Source organism: Vicugna pacos, chromosome 2, assembly GCF_048564905.1.
Source record: "Vicugna pacos chromosome 2, VicPac4, whole genome shotgun sequence".
NCBI lineage: Eukaryota > Metazoa > Chordata > Mammalia > Artiodactyla > Camelidae > Vicugna > Vicugna pacos.
The window spans coordinates 73887106-73911879 of record NC_132988.1 but is presented as its reverse complement, the minus strand read 5'-3'; the positions used below and the strand labels follow the sequence as shown (position 1 = coordinate 73911879).

General features: G+C 39.4%; 1 protein-coding gene across 1 annotated transcript in view; it reads right to left on the bottom strand.

Moving 5' to 3' along the window:
• FRAS1 (Fraser extracellular matrix complex subunit 1) overlaps window positions 1-24774 on the bottom strand; it is a 398805-nt gene that overhangs the window by 337253 nt on the left and 36778 nt on the right. The gene's annotated exons all lie outside the window — the stretch shown is intronic.

The window sequence follows — 24774 nt, the reverse complement described above, 5'->3', positions numbered from 1 at the left end:
TCTGTGTAGGGTTCAAAGTGTTTGATGTCTCTCAGTTACTCTTCAAATGCTGCTTCCCCGTTCCATCTCTCCTCTCCTTCTTGTATAATTGGGACACCAATTACACAAATGCTGTACCTTTCACCAGATTTCATTTGTCTCTTACATTGTTTACTGTATTTTCCTTTCTTCTTGATCTCTGTGCTTAAGAGTAAATATTTTCTTCTGCTCGTTTAGTTCACTATTTCACTCTACAACTATGTCAAATCTGTTAAAGTCATCAGTGAGTTCTTAATTTCAGTTGTTGTTTGATAATTATATAACTTTATTTGGTTCTTTTTCTTAATTTCCAGTTATCTACTGTAATTCCCAAGTCTTATCTTTTAATTCCTTGAACGTATTAATCACAGTTGTTGTAAAGACTGTGATAATTCCATTATCTGAGACCCTAGTTGGTCTTTTTCCATTACCTTTTTTTTTTTTTTCAGTTACATCTTGTCTTCTCATGTGCCTGGCTATTTCTGCTTGAGGAGAGAACAATTTATATTTTTTTAAAAAAGTAGTGGAGATCATTGGAGGCTCTGGATGATGCTATCTTCCTCCAGAGAGGAATAATTTCACTTTCAGCAGGCAGCTAGTCTAAGGGCACCAATAATTCTAAAATCATCTTAATCCAACCAGGGATTGACCTGATTCACAGCTCAGCTCCAGTCTTTGTGGGACTAGTCTATTTCCTGCTTATTCTTGCTTCTAGGATGCAATCAATCCTTCAGGTTCTCAACTGACACTCTAGGGTATTTGCCGGCCCTGCTCCCATGTAGGCCCTAGTCCCATTTTGATTCTCCATTGGCTTCATGATTGTATTAAAAGCGGTGCTAAGTTTCTTAGCCTCGCAACCACTGCTTTTGGGATATTTCCTCACCTGTATTTTGGTCCTATAATTTCTTACTATCTCAATAGCTCTCCTAATGCCTTTAAGCAAAACGTTTTTCATATTTTGTATACATTTTCCAGTTATTTTGGGGGGAGAGTGGTTTAAAATAATATAGCCCACCATTGCCAAAAGAAAACTCACTCACCTAACAAGTTTTTAAAATTAAATCCCAAATAAATGTGTTTTTTCATAACCTACTTCAAATCAGCCCCAAACTACGCTCAGTTAAAAACAAGTGAAAAGGATAGTTTGAGTACTCCAGAGGTAATAAGCCAGATATCAATTTCCATGAGAGCAGAATCTTCTAAAAACAAAACAAAACAAAAAGAATCTCCCAGACACCATTCAATGTTTTATCTGTGGCTCTGACTTGTGACCTTTCTAAAAGCCATTTCCTCTCTCAAAAGGAAAAAGAAAGACCAAGTATCTTTTTTCCCCTTGCCAGTAGTTTATGTCATTACAAAATTAAAGATGACTTTAAAGGTCTTCTAGCTCAACACTCTCACTTTACAAACGAGGAAACTGAAGATCAGAGAGGTGAAATAATTTGCTCATGGTCATACAGGTTTCTAAAAGAGTTAGAAAACTAATCCTGTTCACACTGATGGCATCTTGCACTAGACATTTAAAATTTTTTTTAAAAAGCACAACTTCAGAAAAAGTTTACTAAAGAAATAAATAAAATGGAGCATAGCCAATCACAATGTCTGGACCTAATATGAATCCTTATGAACAAACCAAGGGCAATTAGAGACAGTTAGAAAATTGAGCATGGCTGAATATCTGAAGTTATTAAGGAACAATTAATTATTTTATTAAGTGTGAAAACATTTTGCTTATAGTTTTTAAAGTATCACTATCATTCATACACATATTGAATATTTATTGATGGAAAGATATCATTGGATTTACTTTAAAATAATACATGATAGGGGGGCGGTGCCAAGATGGAGGAGTAGAAGGACACATAGCTCACCCCCTCTCACAAATACACTGAAAATTACATCTACAGACCCACCAATTCACACAGAATACCTACTGAACTTTGGCAGGATATCTCTTACTTCAAAATAAAATAATACAAGATGGGAAGAAGCAAGTGACTGTGCAGATTAAATAAACTGGCCATGAATTGATAGGTGGTGATAATACATAGGAATTCATTACATTATTCTTTTGTATTTGTTTGGAATTTTCCATAATAAACAGTAAAAATAAAAAAGGAAGTGAAAAGTTCATCTCAGTTTTTTTTTCTGATCAAAAAAATAAAAAAGTTGCCAGTTCAATGAATTAGAGAGGGCTAAAAGTCAAATCCAATTAAAACAATACAAGCTTAACAAATATTTCTACCTAAGAAATCTCAGCCAATGGCACAAATGCTTTAAGTAATAATTTCTGTAAGCTGTAAGCTAAATAAGAGGCAACACAATACATTATTCAGTATAATTCAATCTCCTTTTTTATATTTTATCACAAAAATACTAATAATACTGTTCCTAGAATTTTTTTTAAATTTCAACCTTATTGAGGTATAATAGACAAATAAAATGTAAGGTATCTGAAGTGTACATCGTGGTGATTTGATGTACGTTTATGCTGTGAAAGGATCCCTCTCATCTAGTTAATTAACACATCTGTAACCTCACATATTTATCCTTTTTTTTTTTTGGTGAGAACATTTTACTACTACTACTACTCTTGCAGTAAATTCCCATTTGACAATACAGTGTTATCATAATCTTTTTTTAAATCTAAAATAAATTATTTTACTTATGCTAATACAGAATTCATTGCTTAGCACATTATTAATATTCTATAACTCAGACTCTTCCCTACTAACAAAGCATCACCACTGTGGAATGCTGGCTATATTGGGGGTATTTCAAAATCCAAGTAAGGCTTATTAGAGAGAAAAGAATAAATTGGTGGAACTAGGAGCTGGAAGATAAAAAGGAGCACCAAAGATAGAAACCAATTAATGCCGTTCCAGGTCTCCTGCAAACTGCTTTTTTATACCTAAATATATGCAAAAAGTCTAAGCTTGAGGGTGGGGGCAGAGCTCAAACATAAAGTAGGAGAACATTTTCAAAAAATGATTTTATCATACATCCCATCAAATATTCTCTGCTCAGTCAGTAGTCTGCTAAGTGTTCATTTTCGGTTATACCCTGCGTTTTTTTTCTTTATTCCCCTGCCTCCTTGCTGTCATACCCCCAAACCCTGCTCTTCAGCCCATGGGCTCAATACCTGCCTGCCTACCTGCCTGTCTGAGGCTGGCACTGTACTAGCCCCTCTTCAGTGACTGACTGCCTGCAGGGTGTTATTTTGGCAGTCAGGGAGGGGGGATGACTCACCTCCAAAGAACACTGCAGGACTTTCCCAAAATAGGCAAGGCTGTGAGCCCCAAGTTGGAGCTCTCAGTGAGCTAGATCATTCTAATTTAAATACACAGATGTACAAACTCTCACATGCATGTGCAAGCACACACACACAGTAGTTTTTAAATCCCAGGGACCAGAAACTAGAGAGCTCCTCAGTATTCTGTGTCTATTTATTTAAGATTAAGGGAGATCAAACTTGTATTTTTCTGTATTAACTACAGTTGAATGGCAATTTAAATAATATCAGCTGACATTTATCAAATGCGTATTCTGATATAAGGTAGGCATGGTGCTAAGTCCGTGATCCCACAGTATTTCATGCATAGTTATTTTCTCATGCACATATTTCTCTCATTTAATTCTCATTACAACCCTAGGAGATGGATACAAAAAATATCCCCTCATTTTACAGCAAGAGAAACTGAGGCTCAGAGAAATTAAGTCACTTGGCCAGGACACACAGTGGTAAGTGATGAAGAATTATTATATAATAATTGTGATCTTCTTATCAAGGCTGAAAAACCAATCTGATTATGAGAACAGGCAGCAAGAGCAAGAGTTAAAAGAAACTGCGTACCTCTGTAGCAAGCATATTCCTCTGCACACATCCTGGATGAATGTCTGGGCGTATCTGTAATACTGCTGATCCCTGGGTTATCTTCCCCACCTCTTGACCACATCCTTACCAGATATTGGCATGCGGCCCTCCACAAACAAAACAAGTCAGTTCTTGTCCCCGGAGCTAAAATGCTCTCTATGGCCATCCTTATTTTTCTCAGCTAAGCTCCACATTTGTATAAAATAAAAATATAGACCAGGGTGGTGTTTATTAGATGCAATGAACACTATCGTTACTCAAAATGACAACTACTGAGGGCTAAGTGACAGGCAGACTGGCACTAATGCACCTGGAAATGAGACTCTCCACAGGCCCAGAACTAGAGGCAGAACTGCCCCTCAGCCTAAGACCACTTGCAGCAGGAAGACAAGTACCTGGTAGAGGAGTCCAGGGTTGGAAGCTCCCGCCTTAGATTAAACCAGTGCACACGACCCCTGATAACACCCGGAACCTACTCACTAATTACTACTACAAAAATACCATTTATCCAGCCTCAGCTATCAACATCACACTAAGCATTCTATATAATTATCTATATTGTATTATGTTATCATCATATTTCCAGATAAGACTCTGGAAGCAAAGGGAGCTTTAACAAGATGCCCAACATGACATGGAGACAGGATTAGTAACCAGTTCAACCTAACTTCAAAGCACATGCTATTAACCACTACTCACACTGCCACTCATGCCCCCAAATCCAGATCTGAAGTTCACTTCTCCTTCAGAGAGTGAGTATAGACACCTGCCAATGCCAAAATGACACACACCAGACGTGGGGCACTTTCCCATGGGGCTCAATCCAGTTTCCCCAGACAGTGCTCCAAGTTTCCCTTGTCAGTCATCTATCTCCATTTCCAAGAGAGGATGCGGTTATGAAAATCACATTCTCTCTTCCATTCTTTATGCTTGAGAGGAGAAAAATATATATACATCTATTTAAATTTATATGCATGCAGATACACATATATAATTAATGAAGTTATTTTACTTAGCATTGAATAAGTAAAAATTACTGATTCAAATTCCTTGGAACCAACAGGATCTACAAAGGACCTTTGGACATTTTACTGTAATCACATAAAAGGGTGGCACTATACTCTGACATAGGCGTCACGTATTTTATCTGAGAAAAAAAAAACTGAACCAATGAGTATAAAAGTTACTTAAGTATATACAGTCTAGCCCTGTCTAGGTTCAGAAAAACCATTGCCAGGTAGGTGACATGAGAGGCTTCTAAGGGCAGGATTCTGAGACCTGACATTAAGTCTAGTGCCTCTGAAGAAGTTTTTCTTGCTGGGAAAGGAGTTTTTCTCTCAGATGGTTCAATGCCAGTGAACACTCCAGTTGCCCACTCCTGTGAAGGCCTTCAACTGGACTGTTAATTTCTCATGGGGTCCCATTGTCCCCCAGTCCCCCCAGTACCTAGCACAGCGCTGGGACACAATAAGTTTGCAAAAAAAAATTTTTTTTGAAAAAAGAATTAAATAAATGGGATACAAAGCAGTTATAGACTGAATGTGTCCCCCTAAAATTCATATGTTGCAACTTAATCTCCAATGTGATGGCATTTGGAAATGGAGTCTTTTGGGGAGGTGATTAGGTCATGAAGACAGAGCCCTCAAAAATAGAATTAGTGCCCTTATGAAAGAAGTCCAAGAGACAGCCCTGTTCTCTTCCACCATGTGAGGACATAGCAAGATGTTGGTCTCTGCACTAGGAAGCAAGTCTCACCAGACACTGAATCTGTTGGCTCCTTGATCTTGGACTTCCAGCTTCTAGAACTGTGAGAAATAAGTTCCTGTTGTTTGTGAAGTCACCCAGTCTAAGGTATTCTGTAAGAGTGGCCCATATGACTAAGACAGAAGCCCACACATGGAAGAGCTATTTAATGACAACAACCCCCTTGCCCTTCCCTTTCAATCTAACAGCTCCAGGGACCTTCACCATGGCACACAGAGATGGGCAGGGCATCAGTGTGGTGCATCAAGTCTTCTGTCCCCATAAACTACTACTCCAGCTTAAATGTTTACTCACCAGTCATTAGCTGCATGGCCTTCAACAGGTCATATGTCTTTGAGCCTCTTCTTCATCCAAGAACTGATGAGATTAGACTGGCTATTGTCCAAAGTAGCTTCCCACTCTAAATGCTAGAAACCTATTTCCCATAAGATCAGTCTCAACTCAACACCTCCCTCCTTGGGTTCCTCCAATTCTTAGTTAAAAGAACATACAGTTGTTAATCCTCATTACTCACCCATTCCATATTTGCAAATTCACTTACTGGTTAAAATTTATTTGTAACCCCCAAATCCATACTTACTGTGCTTTCATGGTCATTCAAGGACCTGAATAGAGCAATGAAAAATCTGAGTCACCTGACACACATTCCCAGCTGAGGTCAAATAAGGTGACCCTCTGACTTCTTGTTTCAGCTCCTAGACTATAAACAAGTATCTCTTTTGCAGTGTATTTAGTGCTACATTTTTCATATTTTTGCACTTTTCGTTGGTGATTTTACTGTTTAAAATGGCTGCCAAGTGTAGCGCTGATGTACTATCTGGTGTTCCTACAATCAAGAATGTTGTGATGGTTCTTATAGAGAAAATACATGTGTTAGATAAGCTTTGTTAAGGCATGAGTTATACTGCTGTTGGTCATGAGTTCAACATTAATTAATCAATATTATATATTAAATAAGGTGTCTTTAAACAGAACACACATAAAACAAGTTTAATATTGATCGGTTGATGAAAATGTTGTGATCAGAGGCTCAGAGAAGCCCTATTCTGTTTTTCTCCTAGAAGCAATGGTTCAGTATTTGCTAATTCAGTGTTCATGGCAACTTTATAGAATATAACTATTGAAAATAATGAGAATTAACTGTATACCTTCAGTCTAGACTTCCATATACAGTTGTGTAGAAATATAAATAGCATCCCCTAGGGTTACTCAGGACACAACCTGCACATGGAGCAGAACCACACCTGAGATATGATGTAGTTAGGATGAACACTGCCAGGAAAAAAACCAAAATGGAAACTCTTACCCTTAACATACCCCAAATAAAAAACCCTTCTAGAATTAGTCCGTGCTCATGATGAAATTCTTGCACATGACCTGTGCTTCTGATATGGGTATACCCATCTGGGTACCTGAGTGTCTCCTGCAATGCCTTTCCTCCATCCTTCTTATGTTTATATAGGTATTCTGAATTTTGCAAGAAACAGCCCAAGTGTTTCTAAGCTTCTTCCTCAGATCAGTTTGTAACTGTCATTAATAATTGCAGATAGTGCCCCCATGAGAAAGTTCTCCACAAACCCACTGCAGAAACATGGGGCAGTCACAGTAAATAATTTATGAACGCACCTGAAGCTCCTACTAAGAAGATATACTGGGAGCGTTTTTGGAAGGAGAGGGGACACAAGAGCAGGAAAAAGGGAAAATAAAAAGAGAAAAATCAGGAAGAATGAGAAGGAAAGAGACAGAATGAAATGGAAAGATTGAAATAGCAAGAGTTTTCGAAACAATTGCCGTGTGAGAAAGGCATCGGCAACGTGAATCAAAATCTGCTTCTCTTTGCAAGTGTGGGGAGGAACTTTTGACTTTGTTTTTCTTTTATAATATGGTTTGTTATGGGATGTCTCAAATATATAGTCAGCCCAATCATACAACTCAGTCCAATTATACCACTCACGATATAATGATTTCATGCAACTAAACCCTACCAGCATGCAACTGTCCTTTGCAGCTGTCAAAATTAGGATTTTTAAAAAAAGATCATTCTTCTGAGACTTAACTCAGACATGAGGGCTGAAATCCCATCCATATCACTTAGCTAAATGGCTATCAGTAAGTGGTTTTACTTTTAAACTCCAGATTCCTCGTTTGTAATGAGGGGGTAGTAACAGCATCTACCACATGAGGCTGTTCTGAAACTTAAATGAAATAATGCATATAAAAGCACCTATTACCATACCTAGAATGTGAAAAATGTCATTTATTATCATGATGCTATAATTGATAACTCACATACAGATCTAGGTCACATGGGGGCTTCAAATCAGTAGGTAAAACCACAGCATTGAAAACATCTCCCAGAAACACCTTGGGAGTTATCTATCATGAAAGAAGTGATTCTGGCAGGAAAAAAAGAGAGAACAGCAATTTTCTTTTGAGAGTCTCAGGCTTTCCACTTTTCTTCTCTCATGGCTAAGTAATGGATCAATGACTTCCTAGAGACCAAAACTAATCCTACAAGTAAGAATGATCTGATTACAGGCAGCACTCTTGGAAGCCACAGTGCTATCCCACTGAGGTGAAGAGGAAGGACAAGTGACAGGAAAATAAACTTCAGAAAATGGGTAGCAGATGAAGGAAAAAACTTCTAGGGCCAGAGTCTCCCTCATGAGCAGCTAAGGGAGGAGAAATAAAAAATTCTGGAGCCCAGAGAAAAGGCTGCTACTTGTAATGCATCCAACATCTCTCTGGAGCTCAGAATACATATCAGGACCCCTGCCTACCAAAATGGTAAAAACATCCTTGTTGGTGATGCTCTGTCAGAACCTGTCCAAGACCTTCGCTGCATGAACACCTATTATGGAATCTTGACTTTGAAATAATTCCTCTGAGGTAAGGAATCATAAAATACATCATTAAAAAAGAAAAAAAAATACCAGCATCAGCATATCAGAGAATTTCATGCCCTCCAGAGGCACAGTTCAGGAATCTTCCAGGTCAAGTACTAAAATGCATATGGAAGATGAACAAGGTGGAAGGAAGGGAGGGAGGGAGGGTAGGAGGAACGGAGACAGGAAGAAAGGAAACAGGTCAACATAGGGCTAAAGGTCTAAAGATACATTGTATTTCTGCTGTCAAGTCACTTAATTTTGTTTTTTCTCCTTTTAGAACATAATAGAATCGTGGACCTTAAAAGGATGTTTTGGGTCATCTAATCCAACCTTCTAACATGACTGTGAATCCTCAAAATACGTAGTTTTAAGAAGGGTTAGAGAGTTGAAATGGGATATAAGAGTTGTCCACAAAAACATAAAACGGGTATGAAATCCCAGTTATGCTTTCACTATCTTGAGCCTTACCAGGATCTTGTTCAACTGACACCTCCTCTGCTGTCAGCCTATCAGCCTGTCTATCACTGGCATCTCTCCAGCCCCACTGTGGACCCTATGGAATGTCACTTCAGTAATATCGGCCAAAACCCTTATCTTCCTCATCCATGTATCTTCTCGCATAACTCCCCACCAACCACTAACTATGGATCAAACCCAAAATCTGATCTCTCAGGGCTGCTGCACACAATTAGACAAACCTCACATATCCCTACAATAGACTCCACTTCACATCACAGCTGGACTCTTGACCAGGTCACTAATTCTTTTATTTGTCCTTGATCTGCTCCCTTTGCCTGAGTCCAACACACAAGATGGAATAGTGAAGGCTGCCTGTTAAAGTTGGGAAAAAGAAGGTTTTGAGGGTTGGGTCTTATCATAGATTTCTCACTCAGAAATCCATTTGCAGAATTGTTGAGCTGCAGAAAGGCTATGGTTAGGAAGTAGAAGTAAAGTTAAAGAGACAGAGAAGCTGATTGTATGTCTAACTGGAGAGGTTTGGGTTACTTATAAACAGATGTTAGGGCTGAGAAGTCAGAAATCAAGGAGCTAAAGAGAACAAAATGCGATATAAGGCCAGCACACAGTTCCAAACCTAGACTTGTAAATCTACGACCTTCTGTGCAGGCCCCCGGCATCTGCCCGGGGGAGCCAACCAAGTCAGAATCCCTTCCATTCCACTCAATGGCTCTGCCCAACTTCAATCATTCTTTACCAACTCTTCATCCTCACATGCAACCTACCCAACCCTCTCTCGCGTCCACCTCCACAAACTCATTTGAATCTACTGCCTTCCCTTCTACTTTTTAGCTTCTCAAGGGAAGAAACACTCCTTCTATGTCTCAGGCAAAACTCTCCCTTCGTCTGCTGTCACCTTTTGTCTCCTGAACTCCCTGAATAAATCCATAATTGTTCTTTGCTCCTCATCTCCAGACACTCCTGTTCCTCTAGGTGTCTCCTTACTTTCTCCCAAAAAAAGTGCTCACAACTCTGTGATATCAAAACTGAGACTGTCGTTTGTGCATTCATTCCACAAACATTAGCTCGGGGCCTGCTAAGAGTACAATGCTGCTGGACTGAAAGCCCAGATTCAGAAAGTGGCCGATGCTAGTGCTTATGCTGCCAGAGATACTGTTTTTTGGTTTGGTTTGGTTTTATTTTAAGAAGAGGCACATGATGGACCACCAAACAAAGATCTCATTTCTTGCATAAATACTGAACTAATTCTCAAACGAAACAGGAATGGGGTTGTTTTCCTGGTCAAACCTGAAGTAAAAACCAATAGTAATTAGCTGCCCCTCCTGACTCCCTGCACCTTCTTCAGGGGGTCCCGGTCTGCACAAGGACACTTAATGGTAGGAGACTTGATGAGAAACCCCCAAGAACTCCAAGCCAGCATTGACAGGGCACCAGCCTTACAGACCTGAACCATACACAGTAAGAGAGAGTAAAGGAATTTTATAGGCTAGGTTTGGGACCATGCTGAAATAGTACAGAGCTTTAATAGCCTGGTTAGCGAGTTCATTTAATAAAACAAACTATCCCCATGGAGATGGTCCCAGGTACCTATTTATCCACAACTATTTAAATCCATGCCGAAGTTATTACATAGTCCATGATTTACTCTAGTTAATGCTGGCAAAATAACCTCACATTTTCCCATTCTTGTAGGGTACATGCCTGAATAAGTAATTAATAGTTAACTCTTTTCCTTTCCACTTGAATCTACACTACTCGTCACTCAATACCACTGGGATCCCTGGCACGATGCACAAATGCTCCAGTGGTCTTTGCACTGCAGTGTATTTCAGCCCTGAAAAGCAGCTCAGGGGTAAACATGACTTCCTAATGCTAATGTATCATCTTCTTCTCCGAGTGGCACAAATTGAGGTGCGAGGGACGTTGCGCAGTTTTGGCTTTTGCCTACACTGCTTTTATTATGAAGACCTAGCATAGACATTTTTAACACAATAGTCATTCCTCTCCCCAGACTACATAATTCCTCTATAATCATAAAGACGCAAACATGTTCCTCACTCTATAGCAAAAGAAATAGTATAATAACTCTATCGGTATGGGAGGAAGAAAGAGAAATCATCTGGATGGGGTGGAGGAGCCTCAAGGAAAGCTGGGCTGAAAGAAAAAGTCTGCTAGGGCTGTGCACAGCTTCCTCAAATAGATCTATTTGAGAAGGTTTCCATAAATTTAAACCTCTATAGCAAATCCTATGTGATTATATATCACTCTCAGAATTTTAATGCTGAAAAGAATAACTTCTCTGAAAAATGCTTTCACCCACAGCCCAATGGAAGCACATGAGAATGCAGCAGATCTTCAAAAACTCACATATCTTAAGGAAAAAAATGCAATTTTTACTTCAAGTGTTAATAATACCTGAAAGAAATCAGAAGATATCAGAACCAACAACTCGGTTTATTTGGTATGATAGCTTCCTGGCAGCGGAAATGAGGGCTATTAACACAAAAGCCTGCAGCAAACTCTCCCCTGAAGCTATGAGCCACCTGAGAGTACAGCCATGTCTGTCCCCATATCCTCAGTGTGGACCCAGGGTGGACACTCAATAATTGTCTGTGAATGAAGGGGGAATTACTGATTGAATTTTAAGTTGAATAGGCTTTGGGGGTTGGTTACAACTTTCACAATTTCAGCGTTTTGAGACAGAAGAATGGGAAGTAAAGCTAAGATGTGAATGAAAATGATTCTGATTTGGTTGGACTCCATTAATACCACCATTGCTAGCAATAAGTATGCCGGACTGAGTCTGTAATCAGTGCTAGTAAGCTAGTAAACACACAAAAATCTAGTAGATCTATTCCTATATATAGTTTCCAAACTCCTGCAATCTACTCTGTAATCTACTTATACCTGAAGCTTAATGTAATCATTCCAGTCCAGAATTTATTAAGCATCTTGTATGTGCCAAGCACTATGTTAGATACGGGGTATATAATTGAAAGAAACTGGTCACTGTCAATAAGGAGCTTTAAAGTTTGGGAAGGGTGATAGAAATATAAACAAAAACAAAAAACAGCGCCCCCAAAAGCACTATATGCAATAACAGAAGTACGTATAAGGGAGAGAAGTAGAGCAAGGAGGGATTAATGCTATCTTTAGGGGCAAGAGCAAGCATCATAAGGAGAACAATCTGGGCAGAGCTTTGTTTGAAAAGGCAATTGGAGTTGCCAGTCAGACAAGGTACAGTAAGGCAGCACCACGGGCAGAGACACAGAAGTGAGAAGTGGCTTCACATTTGGGGGAATGAATAAGTAGGTGCCAAACTGGAAGATGAGGGAGAAAAACAGAATGGAAGACAAAGAGTTGAGAGTTGGGGAGAACTCAGTTTAGGGAAAGCCTTTGCCACCAAGCTATGGACCCCAGCCTAAAATTAGTGAGAGACCACTGAGGGTTTTAGGCAAGGAGAGACAAGGAGAGAAAGATTATCCTGGCTTGAAAACATCCCTGATTCCCCTCAGCTACTAAATTTTCCTGTTCCAGACTCTGGGAGTATTTACTGCATCTCTCAAGTTGCCACTGAGCATCTAGTGCTGGCAGTTCTGCTTTGCATACGTAAGTATTAATTCCCTAATTTAACTTACATACCAGGAAGCCATGGACCATTTCTCAGATTCTTTATTTCCCACAGATTTACCAAAATATTCTTAACTCAATGTCTGCATCCAAGACCTCTCTCCTCAACTCCAGACCCTAAAATGCAATTGCCTGATCAACAACATCTTCCCTTGACTTTTTCACACATTTCTCAAAGTGAGTTTGTCCAAAACTTACTTCATTGTCCTTCTTCTAAACCTACTCCTCCTCCTATGTTCCCTCTCTCAGCAAATGGTATCACTGTTCATCTAGTTGGCCCGAGTCCAGAAGCCTGGAAGTCATTCTCGATTCCTCTCTAATTACCAAGTCTTACTGACCTTACCTCCTTAGTGTCTCTTAAATCCCTACTCCTCTCCATCCCAGTGCTACCCCTGGGGTCAGCGCCACCATCACTCACTCTCATTCCATCCAAGCTGTTCTCCAGGCCATCTGTGTTCCAGCCAGAACACAGATATCTTTGTGAAAATGCAAAGCTGATCACATCTCTCTCTGGCTCAAAACCCTACAATAATTCTTACTGCCTTAAGACAAAGTCCAAGGGCTTCCAAACCTTCATTAGCGAGTCCAGGATTCTCTCTTTAACCTCATCTCTCACCACTCCCTTCCCACTACTCCATGAAATGCTTTTAGTTCCTCCAATGTGCTATTCTCCTCTCTCTTCCTCTCTCTCCCTCTCTCTCTCCCAGCTTTCAGGTATCTTGTTCCCCCTGTCTAAAACACTAACCCATCCTTTATCCATTCTCTTTAATAATGGTTTATTCACATCTCCATCAAGACTTGGTTCCATGAATACAGGATTGCATCTGTCTGATTCACTGTACCCTAGTGCCTAGTAATGTGTTGGGTACATACCAGAAACTTAACAAGTATTTTATGAATTAATGGATTAGTGAACATTGGGGTTCATTCTAAGTGACTCTTAATTATCCTCAGGCAGTAATTTCAGGGTTCCATTAATTCGCTTGTAATTGGAACAGAAGCTTTGATGAACACAAAATAAATATATTCTAGAGGTTCCATGTACACACAGGAAGATGGTGAATGGTACGCTGTGTCAATAATACTTTCCCCCTTTGCCCTCTTACTTACTCATTGTTTCATGATCCATGATTAAACACGTGACATGATTAAAAACATGAATTAATACTGAAATTGTACAATGTGCTAGATTCAAAAATAAAGCAAAAGACAGAATGAAATTTGAGAACAGGAAGGTAGGCTGGTCTAGCTCTGCGCAGATAGATAAAACCAAGAATTTTCAATACCAAGAGTATCTAGGATTTCCCAAATCATATATCCATTATGCTGCTGAGTCAGGTGCTATAAGTAGATACAGTTCTTAACTCTCAGGGATCTAGACTCCAGATTCTAGAATCTAAGACAGACAGCACATGTCCAGGCCACATCAGCATCTTTAACTTCTGGCATCCTGAGGCTCATCACCCAAGAGCTATTCACATTCCAACTGCCATAGGTGGCTGTTCTGAATGAAGTCCACCACATGCGCTACGATACAAAAAGATACAGCCAAGTCTCCTGTGCTGCTTTAAACCGGCACACCATACCCAGCTCACCACTAAACATACACAGTCCAATCCGAAGCAGAGCTCAACATAACCAAAGAAGACTTTGTTTACACAATAAATCAGAAGGGTAGCAGAGAGTCTGATAAAACACCTCTTGCTTACTATCCAGCAAGGGGATAAATCTCCCAGGCCAGGCTGGCTAATTCCTGCACTATATTAAGTGCTTTCACGCGGTGTGCCAAGAGGAACGTTAAGACAGTGTGTTTGGTCACATTACTGACTAGGGCCCTGCACATTCACCAGTGGAAGGAATGCAGGCCAACTCTGCGCCAAATCCCCTCACCATAAACAAGGTTCCCAGTCCATTACAGAGGCCCAGAGCTCTCCCAAGATGTGGGGGGCTTATGTTGAGAAATTAGACCTCAGCAAAAAGCAAGCATCTACAATCAGAGGCACTTGATCAAACTGTTCAAAGGAACTTGTTTTACTTTAGCCTACCCTACTGAGCAGGAATCCTAACCAGGCCTCTTCCCACCCTGGAAATTACATGAAACTTTGTGTATGTGGCTATTGCCCCAAGGAGAAAGATCAGACCAGGCTGCACTACTAGATCACTTAGATTCCAGAGAAGGCAAGTCTGGTGGCAAGACTGGTTGAGAGGTTTCTGAACTTTCATTACATTGCCAAAGACACCTGATGGCCCAGAGAAGTAAAGCACCAAAGCATCCAAGTGTACTACTGAAGGTTCTCCGGCGGTCTTCCCGGACATCTTCCTTGATTTATCTTGGGATTAAAAAGCCACATTTCAACTTACCATAAAGTGACAAAGGCTATGAAGCCAACACCAAAATCACCATCATTCTATCCATTCCATCTGTATCATAGCTCCAGATTTGGTCCAAACCCAGGTTCTGACCCCACTGTAGCAAGATTTTAATTCGGCTGAGACCAAGTCAAAGAAAAACTAGGAGCTGAGACTATGTGTCCTAAGATTCGAAGACTGAGAGGCCATGAATCATTCTGGAATAGGCCCCGGAAGTCAGCAACCCCCAAGAGTATGCTCAATCCTGCACTGAAATAATCCTCGAGGTCTGACAGGATACCGAATATCCTCCTCCTGGGCGACTGGCTGAGGCTGCAGCTCTGCACGCATGCCCCTTTTCCTGTGACCTGGCAGGTGTGGACCCCAATGGAGAACGGGGGCTAATGAGGGCTTCTCCTCATTACACCATCTCGCCACAGGATTGATACTCCTACTCAGAGAACTGAGGGGGCTGAGAGAAACATGAGAGATGCTTTGATAATCTCAGAAATAAGTCTTACTGAGAATATGCAGTGCTTCTTGGATAACTCTAAATTAAACCTTGGCGATAAACCCATACATTGAAATATGGAACAGTCCCATCTGCTGATGAAGGCAAAGTTGATTCTTGCCCTGCTGCCACCGTTGCAGAGGAGAGAATTATTTCGTTGTTTGAAATCGCATGAACAAGGTTTGTTATTGTTGTTGTTTTATTATTTATAAGGAAAACTCTTTGTTCAGATTTAAGATATTTGGCATATATATTGGTCATAAGAAATCAGTGTACATTAAAAAAAATAAACATGCTGTCAACTCTAAAATGAGCAGAATATAAGCAATTCATCATTATACTTTGTTCAAATATGTTCTAGGCAGCAAATAGTTAAGAGTCTGACACACATCCATTTGTAACTTTAAAAAATTCTCCCTATCGGTCTGATTAAAGCAAAAGCACAAGGAGAAAACAGAAAAAAAGATGTATTTGACAACTGTTTTGCTTCAGCAGACAAGCAGGGAAAACCAACAAGAGATGCTCTTCCTCTCTCCTTAACATAGTAATATTAGCAGCTTCTGAAGAGCATAATCTGAACCACCCAATTACAACACCAGCTGTCAAGTCAAGAGGTTTTGTTTGTTTCCATTACCCAATAGTGACATTCTCGAAATCAGAGTTTCCCATGCATTGGTCCATGGAACAGTCATCAAATCACCTGGAAAACTTGTTAAAAGTAAAGATTCAGGACTCCACTTCTGTCCTGCTGAATCAGGCTCCTCAGAACTGAGTTAGGTGTCTGGGTTTTTAGTAAATAACCTAACTGATTATAACACAAAGTCAGATTTAGGAACTACTACTGTTCTAAAAAGTCTGGCCTGAACTTGCTGACATAGCTTTTGAGGAACTATTAGAAATATATTAAAAGCATTAAAAGAAAGAAATATTGATTGAATATAACCATTTGATAGTTTTAATTTGGCCATTTCATAACTGCATTAATTAAGAAACAAGTGGCCACGTACAGAATCTATCTGGTAAAGACAATGACATATTACTACTCCTGTAGTACTTTCACAAGGCATTCCTGGAGCCCCAAATATTACTAACTTAAATCTTAATTATCTGTACAGCACATTAATGTTTTCAAAGCCCACTCACAAGCCAGGGGCCTCAAGAAATAGCTACCAAGAAAGAAAGTCACCTAGTGGGAAAGCTCACATGTGGCTAAGGTATAAAATATAATAAAATAGATTATAGATTCACGATCTCCAGATTTACGGGTCCCAGAGGATAAGTTAATTTATAAATATGTACATGAATGACTGTGTGATTCCTTTAAAGCAACAGTAAAAGCTAGATTCTTGATATGTATTCATTGATTATTCATTAGTTTTATTTATTCAGTTAGTTTTATATGTTGCTTTTCTACACATTATTATAAGGTGATAGTATTACAGTTTTTAATCAGAGATCAAAAACCTGCTAACCACATGCAATTAGACATCTTCCTTTCTTTGAAGAATGCTTTATTCAACTAAAATTTATATTACGAAAAAACATAGAAAGCAGGACAATATATTCATTAAAGTGAAGGAGATTACCAAAGAAATTCTCAATATAGTAAAAAAAAAAAAATGGGGGCTGTCAAACATTCCAAAAATTGCTTTTTATTGTATTTTTTTTAAAGTATTGTGTTCTTAAAATACATGTTTTTCTTTGATTCAGAATCCCTTCCTATCTCTTGAGTATACTCCATCCAGGACATAAATAAGGCAGCAGTAGGCCTGTTGCCGCTCAAAGTATTCTCTTAGTCTTCCAACATGTCTAGTTTCTATCCTAATGAACTCTTCATGACTCTCGCATTGTGGCAAAACAGAACCCTATCTTACATTTCACAATTTATGCCCTGATTTCAAGTTTGGTCATGTTTCACACAGTTGCATTCTTCCCTCTGTGATGTTAAGATCAGTGCATTTAAAACCGATGAGGAACATACATCCTCTCCCCTACCATCTCTAGTCAAATGGAACAAAAAGTGAATTCCTATGGGTCTTTGTAAAGCACCAAGGCGTCTCCTTCCCCATTACCTCTCCTTGTTTCCTCTCCACATTCGCTGAGAAGAGCAATAAGAGGTCCTGGTTCTGGACATCAGAATCTTTCCCGTCACTGAGTCTTTCATTATATTGAGAGAGAGAACAGAAAAGCACATCTAGGGTGCTTTGAATAACCAAATTTCTAGAACTTTATGACCCCTGTCAACCATCCCACACTCTTTCCCCTTTTCCAAAATAAGAATTATGAGTGAATGCTATATAATCATATAAAAACATACTGTGTTAGGTAAACCCAACGGTCCAGAGCAGATGTGGAAGGCAACTACTTCCATTAAATATGTACTCTTCTGAAGATTCTGCCAAGCCGAGACAGAATTTTGGCTTCAGAACAAGATAAAGACTCTTTCAGACAGGGAGCTAGCCACACGGAGTCACCTGATGCCAGGAGGAGGGACTGGGGAACAGCAGGTTTTCTAAAGAATTGGGATCTAACGTAAAGAAAAGCTGGAAAGGAGATCAAACCACTGCTGAGAAAACAAATAAATCCAATCAATCTAAGTCAGAAGAGCAATCAATGGAAGAAGCAACATGAAGCAAGGTTAGGATGAACACCTTGTGTGAACTTCAGCATTAGTTCAACTTTATTACAAAACATAACAATATAAAACATTGTTCAAGACTTGCAAATATTAACTACTATATATAAAAATAGATAAAAACAAATTTCTTCTGTATAGCACAGGGAACTATATTCAGTATCTTGTAATAACCTTTTAATGAAAAATATATGAAAACAAATATACATGTGTATATGTATGATGGAGACATTATGCTGTACACCAGAGATTGACATATTGTAACTGACTATATGTGAATAAAAAAAAATCAATCAATCAATCAATCACTCTATGATCTTAGTAGAAAATCATTGCAGGACATGAAATACAGGATAAAGGTATGATTCCAAAACAAGGTCTATTTTCTTTAACATATTATTAAGTATGTATTAATTATTTGCTTCCTTTTTAAATTTTTAAATTTTTAGTTAAAAGGTCCTCTGATATAGTGGTAATTTTTTGAAAAACCAGCATTTGGCCTTTCGTATCTATACCATGAGCACCAGCATGGTAGGCATAACAGCGATGCAATGAATTTCTGCTGAACTGACTGGATGAATGAACAAATGTATATCTCATCTTCTCTTTTCATGATAGGATGTACAGTATAATGAATTAATTAACATACAATGTGAGAGAAAGCCAAAAAAAACACAGATGGTGAATCATTCCATCTTGCTAGCAAGACCAGATCTATTTATTTAAATGAATGAAGACAGTGATCTGCACAAGGATATATTGTACAGCATAGGGAACATAGCCAATATTTTATAATAACTTTAAATGGAGTATAATCAGTAAAAATTTTGAATCACTGTGTTGTACACCTAAAACTAACATTATATTGTAAATCAACTATACCTCAATTTAAAAATTTTTAAAAAATATAATAGTCTGCATTGTATACAGGTAAGATCAGTTGTATACAAACTGTATGAGTTCCAAGGAAGAAAAATCTGGTGGGTGACCCCAGATCTCCCTCTTCCCTATATGTCTGCAAAGATTGTGTTTCCAGACTATCTCTTGTCCTTGATAGATTTATACTAAATAGTCTTAAAATTATTTTGCACATTAGGGAGCAAACATGTTAAGATTACAGTGGCCAAGACAACAACTGTAGTGAGTCTGGTGCTAGCTTGGCTCATGTGCAATGCGGTAGCCTCTCATGGGGCTTCTGTTCAGATTTATTCCTCAACATCTTATTTTCACCTTGTGTTTAATGTCAAAGTTGTCACAACCACTCCTGGAAGAAACTGGAGTAAAATATTGAATAAAAACACTGTCACAGTTCCATAGAAATATAGGAGGTTCTAGCTGAGAGCACTGAGCTAACTGAGCTCTGAGCATGGAGGAGGCTACTTCCCATGGGGGGTGTTCCATTCCAGTTGATCCCAGCAAATGCTGGGGATGGGAAGGTGTAGCTGTCTCGCCTGTCAAGGAGAGCTTAGCTCTTCCCTTCAGCATTACTGATCAGCAAAGCTAAAGAGTAGAACTGCAACACACCACTTCTTCCCTCACCAGGCCCATCTCTTTATTCTGTCCCCAAGCCCCCATCTCCACTCTATCTCCATATCCTAGGAGGAAAAGAGCTAAGAGAAACAGTTGTATCTACACAGAAAGACCAAGAAGGTCACCTGCCAAACATGGCCTCTCAGAAGGCAAGAGAGAACTAAAAAACTTAGTTTTTGAGACTCCAAGTACATAAAAAAATTAGAAAAAATTACTAACAATGTCAAAGGTTTTATTTAACAATTAAAATTGTTTGATGAATGTCTTCTTCTCACACCGTCTCTGTATCCAAGAGTTAGTGACTACTGGAGACAATATAAAAGGTCTGAATACTAAAAGTCCCCTCCTGGTCTTTAGGCTGGTTTCACTGGCTTTCCTGAGTGCCCTTTGAGCCACTTCCATAGGCCCTGGACCCCAGGTACTTGTTTTTGCCTTTCTGTGTCTTACAGGGAGAAGCAGAAAAAGCCATTCATTGGGAAGTCGAGCTGCTTCCCATGTCTCTCTGTGTGCTTCAGAACAGGCAGAGGTGGGTGCTGGCATATTCTAGATGTAGAAGATAAAGACACACACAAACACACCATGATCTCCAAAAGTGTTCTGTTATTCTATGAATAGGAGGCAAATCTAGATATGTTTTCACTTTGCTTTAAAGAATAGGAGAGTTACTCAATGTTCAACTTCTGTGCTTGTTTCTCTGTTAGGTGAAACTATTTTGCTCTATTGTCCCCTTCCCTCAGATCCTATACAGGGGTGAGTGTACTCATTATATGGTAAGAAATTTAGATACGTCTGACTGAGAGAAATCTGTAGTACTATGGAAATCTTCCTAACAGTCCTCACTGCTTTATGTATTTGGTTTACACAGCGAATTTCTATTAGATTTGCTTTTTTAAAAAGTCTTTTTCCCATTCTTTCAGCCTCTTCTCCAACTTTCAGCTTTTACTTTAACTACACTGTTTAGCTAGAAGTTAAAATGCCTCTGTGAAGGTGGTACCCAATGCCATCTTAACTTGGAGCAGTAAGGAGAATTTGTAGAGTCGTTCAGTAAAGTTCACACTCAGTGTGATAATGATCACAGCCAACAAGAATGGAATAAATCCAATTAGCATATGGGTACTTAGAGTTCATTCATTTAATATGAAGTGACATTTTGATAACTAAAGAATTGAGCCATTAACACTCTCTGGTTACAACCTATCTGACAGATTCTGGGCAAGAACTTCACTAATTGAGTTTTCAAGGACTTAGGTGAGGATTAGTGATGGGGATGTGGTCCATGCTCTATTTCTCCTGTAAAAAGAGTTTCTGGAGATCCTTTGAAAATGGCTTCTTTTCCAAAAAGTCACTAAGGAGGTATGTTCAACAGTTCAGAAAAGAAGAAAATTGTTCCAATTTTGGGGTTTCTTTTTTCCTTTTGAAAATCACCATATTCAACCTTGATCAAAGAAGCTCAATTGGTTAGAACGTTTTGGAAGTGTGCCATTCAAATTTTAAAATAGTATGGATAAAAATCTGCAATTTTAGGTCTTAGGGCCACTGCGGTCTAATTTGGGGTATTAATGGAGAGTGGGTTTTATTTGTTATTTTGAGAGGGTCAATGGCTATTTGCAGAGTGAAGCAGACCAATGGATTTTAGCAGAGTGAACAACTGCACTCCTGAACCCTGGGCAGAGCCCTGCCTCCATGCACACTTGCTCTGCTCTTGTCTTAGACCCTCATTTAGTGTCCTTCATGTTCTGCTAGAATATCTGGCCAACATTCTCTTTCCTCCATTCTGCTGTCTTATCCTTCTTTCTATAACAAATATGAAAACACAATACAGACTAAAAAGCACTGAAGAAATATGTTATTATTACAACTTGAGCCATAATGTTGTCCAAGAATATTAGGACCAGAAATTCTCAGTCAAGGGTTTTCTCCAGATAGACAATTCCAATTTTCCAGCTCAGGTACTTATTTAAAAAATTCAAAAACACTTTGGATGAAAATGTTAAAAATTATACTCTTATTTTGAAATTATGGGAGAAAAGGAGACCAAACAAAGTTTCAGGTTCTCATAGATGTGAACATAAGAATATTAAGCAATGGACTTTTTCACTCCTACAATTTTTACCATCTAAACAATTCCAAAACCACTATATGACTATGTGTGAAAAAATAAACACACGGACCAAATGTTGAAGCAACAGCAAGCACAGGGAGCCCTAATCCTAAACTTGCCTCTGATTCACAGCATCAACTAAAACATGTTCTTTCACAAATGCTTCTCAGCCTCTCCTTTTGTAAAGAAACAGTCACATTTGTTGGGTCAGCCAACAGATCTGTGGAATAAAGGCCCTATATAAAGCAGTCTTATAACAATTTCTCTTTTTAAAAAAATCAAGTTAACCATGTGGAAAAATTAAAGGACGCTTATCCATATTAAATTGCCCCAATAGCCAGGCTAAGCACTTCAGCAGCTCTTATATTCCACCAAAGATTTACCAGTAGCTTCTCCTCCCTTCTCCAGCATAGTCTTGCTTTAGACTAGCAATAGCCTAAGGTGGAAAGACAGTGAGCATCAAAGCCAGCATTTCTTGACTACATTCCCAGTGTTGCCCCTTCACAGCGCATGTGATCTTCAGGAGACTCTCTAGCCTCAATGTTCTTAATGGTACAATAGGGATAATACTAGCCACACCTTGATGATGGTTGGAGGAAGAGATGGGACAAGATGTATACACACCAGGAGCCAGGATCAGCTACATAATTTGTGGGGTCCAGTACAAAGTGAAAACACAGGGCACCTTGTTCCAAAAGTACTAAAAATTTCAACATGGCAACAGCAGAGCATAAAACCAAGAGCAGGGCCCTTCTGAGGATGGGACCTGAGTGACTGCATGGGACCTGTGAAGCTACTCTTGCCCAGAGGCATTGAAAGTACTCAATAAATGATAGGTATTATTAAAGTATTTACTTTGATACAAACTTTTAACTTTTCAGAGCGTTTTAGGAGAGAGGTGGTGTTCCCAATGGGCACACAACCGTCAGAGAGTATAGAAATGTCATTGAACAACTGCTGGAAAGCCACTGAATATCTCTAAATCGTCTCATATTCAGAAGAGAGATTGATTCAGAGAAGTGGTTTTCAAACTATGTTTTGAAGCTATGCTCTGGAGAATCCTTGGAGTACCCTCAAGGACACAAAGGGCAGGCAAAGAGAGGGCAAGTCAAGTATTTTACTTGAAACAGAGTGACTGTGTTTTCTTACCCTCATTTGAAAAAATGAGCTACATGAAAACTACTAGATTTGTGGAGCTTGCAGTCTTTCCAATTTAAAGTTCTATGCTCTATTTCTTGCAGTATCTTTGCAGCAACCTTAAAAGTAGAAGGACAGATAACATCACCTCCATTTAGTAAAGAACACACAGAGTGCACCACCATCTTATCTACGGTTGCATCACTATCCAAGCCCTCCCCCCACCTTCTCAACACCAGTTTCCTTCCTGGGCTGCCTCTCTCCTCTCCAGTCTCTGGATATTATGTTCTTCTAAGGACGTTTCCTTTGTAGTTTCTCAAGAAACCCAGCTCCCTCTGAGGTGACCTCCGTGTTGATGTGACTGCAGCAGAAGAAGGAAGAGGGCTATAAAATGAGATGAATTAGAGGTCAATTCAACACGATAATAAGCTATTTCCACCCAAACTGTCTCTCATTTAGACCCAACATCTCTTTCCTAAACCTGGAATTCCCTTTCTTCAACCTTGCTCCACAAAGTACCTAACTGCTATTGGTTCTTTCAGGTAAGAGCTCACACTACAGAACCACACAGCCTGGGTCTGAATCCCCACCCCACCACATTCTCACTGTGTGACCTGGAGCAAGAACCTCTCTGGCCAGAGTTTTCTCATAGGATTATTATAAAAGACTAGATGAATGCATATATATAAAACACTTGGAACAGTGCCTCGAACATAGTAAGGGCTATAGAAGTGTATACTGAGTAAATGAATAAAATACATGTTTTATTTACCTCCTACCACATGTGCTTCTTCACTGCCATCTTTTAAAAGGTTAGCCAAAAGGATTTCTCAAGTGGAGGGGAGAGCTGGAATAGGGGACAAGGACAGGAGGTGTGCTCAGAGGCTGCTGTCATTGCTAAGAACACACCTCCCATCACAGCCATTATTTCTGTCTGGAAGGGCCAATTATAGAAGCATTCCAAATTTACTTGTCCTTACTCCCACATTTCACACCATCCCCTTTCAAGTACCGAACACATATGTGATGAAGTAAAAATAAGTTACTGAGACCACCCTCAACTTACAAATGACCCCAATGCACCAACGCCACCTCCTTCATTGCCCCATGCCACTCCCCCATTCCCAAGTTGAGACCTGGCTTGCAATGCCAGGGGAGCCCTCATGAACTAACGTGACAAGGAGATTTGTTTTTAATCTGTGGATACAGAATTAGAAAGGGAGGAAATTGTACAAAGGAGAGCAGGCTGATCCCAGGAGAAGGAGCTCAGTTAGGACTCTCCTGTTAGTGTCCCCCCACCAACCACCACCACCACAGAAAGGAACACATTTCAGAGGGCTGGAAATATTTTACTCTACTTGCTTATATACAGACTACATTCCCACATTAAGAGATTCATTTGAGTTCAACTCTTGTTTTTAAAATAGGACATTCACTCAACAATAGAAACTGAAGTAACTGCCACGCTGTCAGATGCTATTCTTGGCTCTGGGAGTATGCTGGCCACTGAACAAAGTCTGTGCTCCCTGGAACTCATATTTAGGGAATTAAAGGGCCATCAGGTACTCACATTTTAGTATGTGTGGTTACATATTTCTTTATTCCTAACTCTATCTGGAGCAGAAGGAGCAGGGAGCACTTTGGAGAGAATTCAGATTCATCCTGAGCCAACACATTGAAGAAGAGGGTTATAGCAAGGAGAAAATTGCGGAAGTGTGAAAGAGAACAAAAGGTAAAAAAGGACTAAAGAGTAACTTCTATCTTCACATTTTTAGCCTAAAGCCAAGTCTACACTTCCCACACCACACAGTCCCTGCACAAGTCTGCTAGGGCTGCCACCCAGACTGTCACAGGCTGTGT